The sequence below is a fragment of the Malurus melanocephalus genome, unplaced genomic scaffold, assembly GCF_030028575.1.
Source record: "Malurus melanocephalus ecotype Western Australia unplaced genomic scaffold, MMel_1.1 scaffold_13, whole genome shotgun sequence".
Classification (NCBI taxonomy): Eukaryota; Metazoa; Chordata; class Aves; order Passeriformes; family Maluridae; genus Malurus; species Malurus melanocephalus.
The window spans coordinates 4,010,876-4,020,195 of NW_026623245.1; the positions used below are offsets into that span (position 1 = coordinate 4,010,876).

Consider the following 9,320-nt stretch of genomic DNA (forward strand, 5'->3'; position numbering starts at 1 on the left):
AGCTCTCTTGTTCTGCCGCTGGAATTAGCTGCTTGGCTACAGGGAGATTCTTGATAACTCCTAATTTGAGCCCTTCAGACCAGGCGTGCTGCAGGGCCCCTTTTTTACCCTTCTGGAAAGATCATAATCAGCCAATGAGAAAACACTATTAAAAAAAAAAACAACAAAAACAAAAACAACAAAAAAACAAACAAACAAACAAACAACAAAAAAAAACAACCAAAAAACAGAAGAAGAAAAAAGAGTCATAAGCTAAATTCTGCTTCTGGAAAATGTAGTTCCTTGAAATCCCTCGACAACTCGCTACTTAAATTTTTTTCTCCCATTAAAACCCATTCCCAGTAGAGGGTTGATATTTCCTACCCTGCTTGTCTGTGTGGGATGTGTCTCCTGCCCTGTGTTGRTAGTGTTGGCTGCAGAGCTGCTGGCTGGTGAGGGGTGAGGTTGTCAGAAAACAGACTGCACATTTGTATTTCCCAACATTTCCACTTTGATCTGGTTTTTGGGCTCAGAGCTATCTCAGGTCATGCTAGCAGCACCTGTAGCCCTGCATGAAACACCTTGCTCAGTTGAGTTTTGTTGTTGATCCCTTCCTTCCTGTCAGTAAAAGGGAGAAAAAGACACCAGAGAAGGGCTGTGGAAATACAAAGCTGTAAAAGTYATGCCACAGGAAGAGTGATGCAGAAGAGATATTTGCAGCTTTCCTTCASCAAAMCAGGCAGCATTAGGACCATCACATKATCTGATCAGAGATTTTTAAGCAGAAAGGACAAATTGAGCATTTCTGAGCCCCCATCTGGCTCTAGGGAGAGTGACAAAACCCTTTGGCTGGGCTCTGGAGAGATGAGTCCATCATTTCCTGCTGGCTAGAACCCGAGAGACAGCTGTTTCCTTCTTGTTCTCCATCAAAAGACAGGCCCCAAAAATTCCTCTCATTTTGGGGACTGAGGTGCATCACTGCCAGCATGGGCAGGCAGTTGGATACAGCAGGGTTTTCCCACAAGTTCCMAATTTGCAAGTGCTTTGCACTTCTCTGTCTGTATAATATGGAGGATAAAAATACTTCCACTGAGAATTCAATTACAAGGTCATACTTTAGTTAGATAAATTTCTCCATGCAAAAATGTAAGGAAATAGTAATTTTTCCCTGCATTTCTCCTGATATTTTTGAAAATCTGAGGTTTGGAGCAAAAGGGAAAAAGATCCACGTTTCTAAATCATCCAAAATATTTATTGAAATGCAAAGATGCTCACCAGAAATTTGTATAACCAGTCATGTGTTTCACTATTTTCTTTTGCTTTTTTAATGACCAGCTCTTTCTTTCCTCTGGCTTGTTAGGAATATTTAAAGGTGAACTGATAGAAGAGAGACATAGTGAAAAATAAGCCCATACTACAGCAGTAACTCAAAGAGCAACTCCTGCATCCTTCTGGTGAGATTCAGTGAATGAGAACTTAAAACAATGACTGGAAGAACCCATTCCTGCTTCTCATTACCATTTGGGTTGCAGCATAAGTAAATGGGCAATATTCCAGTATTTTGTAACCAAAAGTTTTCCCCAACTTGACTTAAAAATGACACTGTGAACTTGCATACTTCCTAAATCAAACAATATTTTAGTTTGTCAGGTCTCTGAGCATCCACAAACACTGGATGAGTGCAGGAGACTGGATCTTTGGTGTGGTCCAGTCTCACCATTCCTGTGCTCTTTTGTCCTTCCTTGTTCACCCTGAATGCCTGGAGCACTTTCAACAGTCTGATCTCAGAAATTATTACTTTTAAAATTAAGTYTATAAATGCAGAGATTAGGAATTCAGTTTAGGGGAGCAAGGTTTGAAAATATGGTCCCCAACCTCCCACCATTTACCTAGTGTCCCTGGCTTCCACAAAAGCCAGGTTTGAGCAGCCCCAGGTGCCTACAGGCAGTGAAAGGGGTGGGAAGTCTCAGCCACAGTTGCTTGGAATGCTCTGCAGAGGCAAACAGTATTTAGTACTGAATCCATAAACCTCTCTCTGGCTCTATGTGAAGTCCAGCTGCTACTTCCCTGGGAGCAAAACCCCAACCATTTCCATATTTCATCTTCCTGCCCTTTTGGGTTGCTCAAAGCAACCCCCAAAGCCACTATGTGTCGCACCTGAAAGGAATCTCTCCGTTCCAGACCCACCAAACATCCCCCACAAAATCTGTTCCTGTTTGTTTTGCACTTGTTTGCTGTCTCAAACCATCTTAACCAAAACCATGGGAGGCCCTGGCTTTCCTGACCCAGAAACCCTCGGTCTCTGCAGGAACACCTTCTGCTTGTCATGCAGCCATTTCCAGCCTCCAGAGGAAGTGCAAGCCTATGGCCAAACTCTCCCAACATTTTGGAAATCAAAGGGAACACTCAGCAACACAGGGCCTGTTTGTATTTACACGGAAGTTTCCRCAGCCTCCGTGGGCTTTTCCCTCTTGTTCTCACTCTTTTCTTTCCAGCGGTGGCTGTGTACTTGGGAACACTGAGCTGCTCTGTATATTTCTTTAGTTCTGCTTCTATTAGCAGCTTCCGTCCGCCTTTCCAGCCCTGAGCACAGGGACCTGGCAGCGAGGAGATCAAACAAACACAGCTGCTCCCGTGTCCCTCCCGCTCGCCGCTCCCCCAGCCCACGRCAGGCACAGCGCAGGTGGAAGCGGATGGCTTTGAGGTCGAGGTGTAAATACCCATAATTAGCCATGAATTACATTTAATATCCGTGACAGGGTCTGGTGGGAAACAGGTGGGGTAGAGAGCACAAAGATGCACACTGGAAAAAATTCTCCTTACTCAACTTGATCTCAAGCCCATGGAAGCTCATGAAAAGAATCCCCTGGAGCTGTGATGGGCTTCGGACCAGGGTTCTGTGCAAAATCAATAGGAAAAGCTGCATATACAGGGTGGATTGGCAATTTTAGCAGCCTCCCCCTTGGCAGGGAGAGTTAAAGAAGAAAGTGGGGAGGAAATCAAAAAAGAAAGGAAGAACAACAAATCAAAACACAAGTGGAGGACAGGGGGAAAAGCTGAGGTAATTCATACCTTTATTTTAAACATACTTATATGCTCTATTCTGACACACCTTGCAGGGAGCAACAAAACAGCATGGGCTGCCAGAAACAAATGTTRTGATGCTCACATCCTGAGTTCTTCTCATTTTTCTGGAGAGTTATTTCAGATATTCCTTGTATTATGACCTTTGAGCTCCTTGGAAGATTTACTGAGTGACTCAAATGCAGTCATTTTTGCAAACCTGATGTGTAGCATTAGCTATAGGAGAGTGTTCCAGTGATGTGCAAATAGGTCAAGGCCAAARGTAATAAGGTACTCAATAAGGTAACCAAACAGGAACGCAAACTGAATGCAGCCCTTTATGCTAAAGTGAAGGGTTCATTTTTTCCAGAATTATGAAATATTGAAAAGCTTGTGTCAGAGTCCCCCTACTCAAAGCCTTTTGATAAGCAGAGATGTTTTTAAAGCTACTCATACTTCATGCATTTGTTCTTGCACCTCTACAAATGTTGGTCTTGGAAACTCACCTGTAAGTACAAATACATGGTTGGAAAACATAACTATCATAATACACAAAATCTTCAGTAAACCTTGAATTTATGTTTCTGTGACACGGTTTTGAACTCGCCAATGCAGTCACATCCATCTGATTTTGGTGGGTTTTTTTGTGCTGCTCTGTCCCTAATCTCTTGCCCTTCTACACCAGTTTATCCACACTCTTCCTATGGCATATGTGGGGGCAAATTCTCAGCTAATCAAGATTTACTTACTGCTTTTGATACCCACTGAAAATCTAACCAAATCTCCTTAATGGATACTGAACAGCAGCCACAAAGACCCACACTCATAGGTTTGCCTCAGCAATATTCCAGGCTGAGTTTACAATTTTTCYTTCCAACATGACTCATACCTGTGAATTTATTTCTCATTTTTCATGACCAGAGTGCCATGTTTTTCACTTAACAGTCAGGCAAATCCTTCCTGGAAGTTTGTGTTGATATTTTAAATCCCTTTGATTTCTTTCATTYTGACACTTAACAGTTCCAGTGATTCAATCAAGAATTAGAAGCAACACCCAGTGACCCAAACAACTCAAAATATACCACCAGCATCAGAGAGTCAAAAGAAACAAAAAGGGATACATGAAATGGAACACTTTTTTCCCCCTCTCATTTAAAACGATCCAATAATTTCAAGGTGATGCCAAAACATGGGAAAAGGAAAGTCTAGTCAGAAGCAGCTCTGAAACAAGAAGGCTGAATAATTTGATGAAGTATTTCTTACCAGTGCTCTCTGCTGTAGTGTKTTGATTGTCCCTATGGAAAAAACAACACAGGGAAAACAAGTTAAAGCCATATCACACCCTCCTGCAACTGTTCCACTCAACAGATACCTRTCTCTAGTCATAAATTCAGATCCTTGTGTGCTCCAGCAAGTCCCACTCACTGAGAACATCTAATTCCCATTAAAAAGCTAATTTCAGACATATGTGGTTAAATATGTTGCTWAACTGTGGTCAAGGTGCATTCATTTAATTCCATTTTAATATTGAGTTTTTTCTGCTAAGTAGGTCAGTGCCAGAGATGCCGAAGTCTTYCCTGGTTTGCAAAATATTCCCACCCATTTCTGGGTGACCCTGCAGCACCCACATCGGGACTGTGGCTTCCAGTGAATCAATMCCTCAACACAGCCAAATGAATGCAGAGCCTACCTGAGCAGTGAGATTGTGGCTGTAACCTGGGTGCCACTTACATCTCCCAYRTGACAAAAAATTCCTGTTTTAGCATTGCCAAAGGCTGACAGTCCCAGCCTCTGCTCCTGGAGCTGGTCTCCCTCGTGGCCATGGGTTGAATCCCACTGGAGAGGCAGYGTTGGGCGTCTGCCCCACTGAGAAGTTCCTCTTTAGGGAAACTTGCCTGGCCAGTGGCAGGGATGTGAAAACAAGCAGTTGCTGAAAGGCACCAACACTGCATTAACACCAAACAAAGAGCTGAAAATTTCCATGACCTACCTTCTCATGGCTTTTAGTCATACCCTGAGCTGGGGAACAGAGACTTGTGATAATTAAAGCAAAAAGWTCTTTTTGAACCTTAAAAGATTTGAGTTTGACTGAACTGGAATTTTAGACAAAGGTTCACATGGATTTTTATTTCCCTCAAGCCAGTTTATCCGCCTCTCCTTTTCAGACATGCTTAGATTTTAATCCTCAATACCTGTGAAGTTATTTATGCTAGCTGTTTATTTGTTTGTTTCCAATCAACTTTTAATTATTTTTTGGGTCTGAGCAGGATATTTATTTTTCAGAATGCTGGGTGTAACCATTCATATAAACAAATCTGCCTCACTCATTTTTCTCCTTTTGATGTTGATTTCCATTACTTTTAGCCTTATGTGGGATGGAAGACTTTCCTCCATGTCCTGGTAATTCTACATGAGAATAGATAGCAGAGACCTCAATTACCATTTAACAACTGATTAACGGATCAGCCTGAAAAGATTAGATTAGATTAAAATAATTTATTTTAAACCAGATGAGAACATCTGCAGAACGTGATCACTTTCATCAATCTGTGTCCACATTTTTCATTTAATCAGAACCCCCAAATCTTTAATGTTTCAGCCTAAATGGACCATAGCTTGAGAGTACATGGGTTTTATGGGGTTTTCACTAATCTTTACCTTGTAATTTAAATGACACTGTTATTTTCTACAGCAAATCGTAACAACAGCARTAGCAAAGAATATCTCATTTTTTGACATGCTGTGTTTTGTATACAGCTTTAGAGTCCATCACATATGGGCTAGAAATACTCAGAAAAAAAACATGAGATGCCTGTTTTTTGGAGTATTTCCATTATCTATGCTGGGAGTCTGGTCCAGTGATCCTCATAACTGCACAACAATTCCCTGCATTATGGAACAGATTCCTTAAGACAGAAAAAAAGAAAACAAGCCAGGCAAGCTGTTTTCTTAAATCTCCATAAATTTAGTATCCCTGGGTTCAGATTCTCCCTAGCTTTTATGCAAGCAAACTCTCAGAAGGGTAAGGAACGAAAGCCAGGAAAAATTGGTCTCTTTTTTGAGTGATTGCAGGTTCTCTCCATTTCTAACTGCCAGAGGTGAGACAAAAGGTGCAGGAGATGGTGTAAAGGCTGGGTCTGAACTCAGAGCAGGCAGCAGAGCTGTGGGTGCACAGTGAAAAGGAAGACTTAACCTTCTGCTTCCTTACAGGGGTTTTTAAAGCTCACACAACTCTCAGCCAGCCTTTACTGTAGGAAATCTTGGGACAGAAAAAGATCCCATGAGGTCTGCATGTAAAAGTTGGGAGTGCGATCCTCTATTGGGATGCAGAGCAGGAGGAGGAACACAGTCCCTCTGTAACCTCACAGCAAAATGCTCCATGGGCCACCTCCAACCCTCCAAGGGGGCTCTCCCTCAATAGCACAATTGAGACCAATTTCTTTAGTGGATAAAGTCGTACATGAGTTGCACAAAGTGATTGGAGATTTACACACACATGGAAGCCAGCAGAGATTAATTACTGTTCAGTCTGAACTTCATAAACGCAAGGCAGCACAGGAGCACAGGAGTTTCATTATTTCTCTCTGTTTACTCACTAGCTAGCTTTTTAATACCAATTAATAGCTAAACCACTGCAAAGAAATTAATATAAAAATACTGGAAATAGAGACCCATAGACCCCTTTTCTACCATAAGCTGTCCCATGCCACAGCAAAGCTGAATTGCTAACTTAGATTGAACATTTTGTTCAGCTGAAGGATGACCTTCCCTCCTTGCAAGTAAATATTTGGTCTCCAAAGTTGAAGGGTAGCCAGCTGATTTGTCCAGCTCTGCAGTGATCAGATGACAGAGCACCAACTCCAGGAAGCAAAGCTTCAGTGCAGCCAAATCAGAAGAGATGCTAAGGCTAAAGGCTGTGCYTTTCTTTGAATGTTAAAGTGATATGTGCATATTATTTCACCAAAGGCACTGACACAGTGCTGCTCTACCCAAGGCAAGGAAGAAGTGCCACAATAAAGCAGATGGCTTCAGCTTTCACAAGGACACTCCAATCCAGGTTTAGTCCTCCCACAAAAAAACCCAAAAAAATCAAAAGAGCAGGAGAGCTAAAATCAGCTTCACATCCAAAACCAGGCCAACACTTTCTCGTCAAACTTCATGGTTTCTCACAGGTACAGTTTTCTGTTTGCCCCTCACTCCCTGCTGACTGGCTTTGCAGGCACAGTGCTGTGCCCCAGGCATGAAATGCTGGGCTAGAACACCATGCTTATCACTCCATCAAGGCCTGGTCCTACACACCAACCCTGCTCCTTCCCCTCTGGAACACAACAGGGACAACACACTCACACAAGTGCAATTCATGCCTACTGCACAGCCCCTCTGGAGTGCTAAAGCAGACGTCTTCTGGGAGAGAGAATGAGATCCACAGATTTCCAAGTCCTCAAATCCCTAGGCTTTAAAAGGACAATAGTTCCGGCTTGYGGCACTCAGGGAATTCAACAGTTGTGGTGAAGAAGGGAGGAGTGCAATGTGTCTGTTTATTTGCTTTCTGGCTACTTGAATGGCTCTGCCATTTTCCCAAGGRTTGAAAGGATGATGCTATCATAAAGCTGACTGTGAAGGCATACAAATTTCATATGCAYTGGGGAATGAAAGATTTGCTTCCAAACATTGGGTGCATTTCCAAACTCTCCACACCTCCTGTGTGAGGTCAGGAAACCTCATAAGAGTCGACTCTTTAAATGGTCTGAATCCAGTTGGGCCACAAACACCATGAGAAGAAAGTTTCTCATGCCACAATGAAGAWTTTTTCCCATGTAGACAAGGCCTTAATTAATCTTTAAAGTGTTCCAGTTTTAATTTTAGGTCACAGTTGGGGCTGGTTCTTACCATGGCTYCTGTCCAGCAAAGCTCTTAAGCACATGCCTAATTCTAAGCATTTAAAGTAGCCTCGTTAACTCCTATGGGATTGCTCACATGCTCAAAACTATGCAGATGTTTAAACTTCTGCTGGATCAGGGCCTGCCTCCAAACTTGACTGTCCTCCTGGAGTAACAACAACAACACAGTGAAAGAGAAATGCTCCCAAACCGACCTTCAAAGTCCTGTCTGAAGCCATACTGGAAGGGCCAGACAGCTGGCAGGCTTTGCAATAGTTTCTTCACCACAGTATAAATTACTTCTGATTTGCTTAATGACTGTTTGGAATCAGGATGTCTCAGCCCTGCTAATACAATGCCCTATGGGCAATAATCCTTTTTTTTTGARAAGAGTCATAGGCAAAGTACATTTTCAGCAGAATAAACCACTTCACACAGMTGTAGGTGAACTATGTGCTGTGTAAGTACCCTGGCCCCCATGAAGATCTCAAAGCAAATTGGTGTGTGCTTTTAAGAAGTGCAGTTTATTTCGCAGTAAAAAACCAACATTTCTTAATGAGGACATATCAGCCAAAACATTGATTAACTGTGGCTTTTAACAGCTTACTCAAAAAGGTATGAATTTAATTAGTCCTCCTCAAAGTAAGAAGAATTAGCATTAAGCTGGTTTATAACTCAATTCTCCTGGCTGGAGGACAAAATGAAAGAAATAATTTTTGAAGGGATTGATTAGAACGGTGATTAAGTTATGCTGTCATGTTTGCTTGGGATCCAAATATAAGTTTTGTTTTAAAACCCAGAAATATGGAAAAAGCAATCAGAGAAATGCTGAAAGTCCTGATTGTCATGTCATTGTTGTAACCCCCATTCTCTGACCTCAGTTACACTGGAGAGCATCATGACCAGTTAATGTAAGTTCARATGGGATCCTCTTTGCTTAGAGGTCTGCCCAGTGATGTTCAAGAGATGCCAGATCGCTGATTTAAAACTACACTTTTTCTCATGTGCCCAAACCTTCTTTCACATTTCAGTAGCCTAATTAAATTGCCTGCCCCAACATTCCTGCCCTGTGAAATAAGAAATGTCTACACTGGTAAGAATCAGATCAAACCCAAAATCTAAATAAAGCTTATTTTTAAATTAGTGTTCTTTCTTGAAATAGATTTGGAGTTTTTAGTCACTGAAGCTTTCTCAAGCAAAAAATTGCTGAAGGGCTGGCCACTCTCATGGAAGCTGATGGATGTCACCATCATCTCATTTGAGAGAACAACCTCCTGCCAGTTGCCCTCACTTCCAGCTAAGGCCTCAATACACAAGTTGCAGCCCCATTTTCTTCTYCTGACCTCTCTGAATGCCCCTCCAAAGGCATCTGCTGTCAAACTGTGAAGCCTCCTGATG

General features: G+C 42.1%; 1 long non-coding RNA gene across 1 annotated transcript in view; it reads right to left on the reverse strand.

Moving 5' to 3' along the window:
- Nucleotides 1-4,367, reverse strand: part of LOC130583424 (uncharacterized) — a 114,482-nt gene extending 110,115 nt beyond the window's left edge. Inside the window, exon 1 of the long non-coding RNA XR_008966423.1 lies at nucleotides 4,306-4,367. This is a non-coding gene — a long non-coding RNA (uncharacterized LOC130583424). The remainder of the gene's footprint in view (nucleotides 1-4,305) is intronic.
- Nucleotides 4,368-9,320: the final 4,953 nt, after the last annotated feature.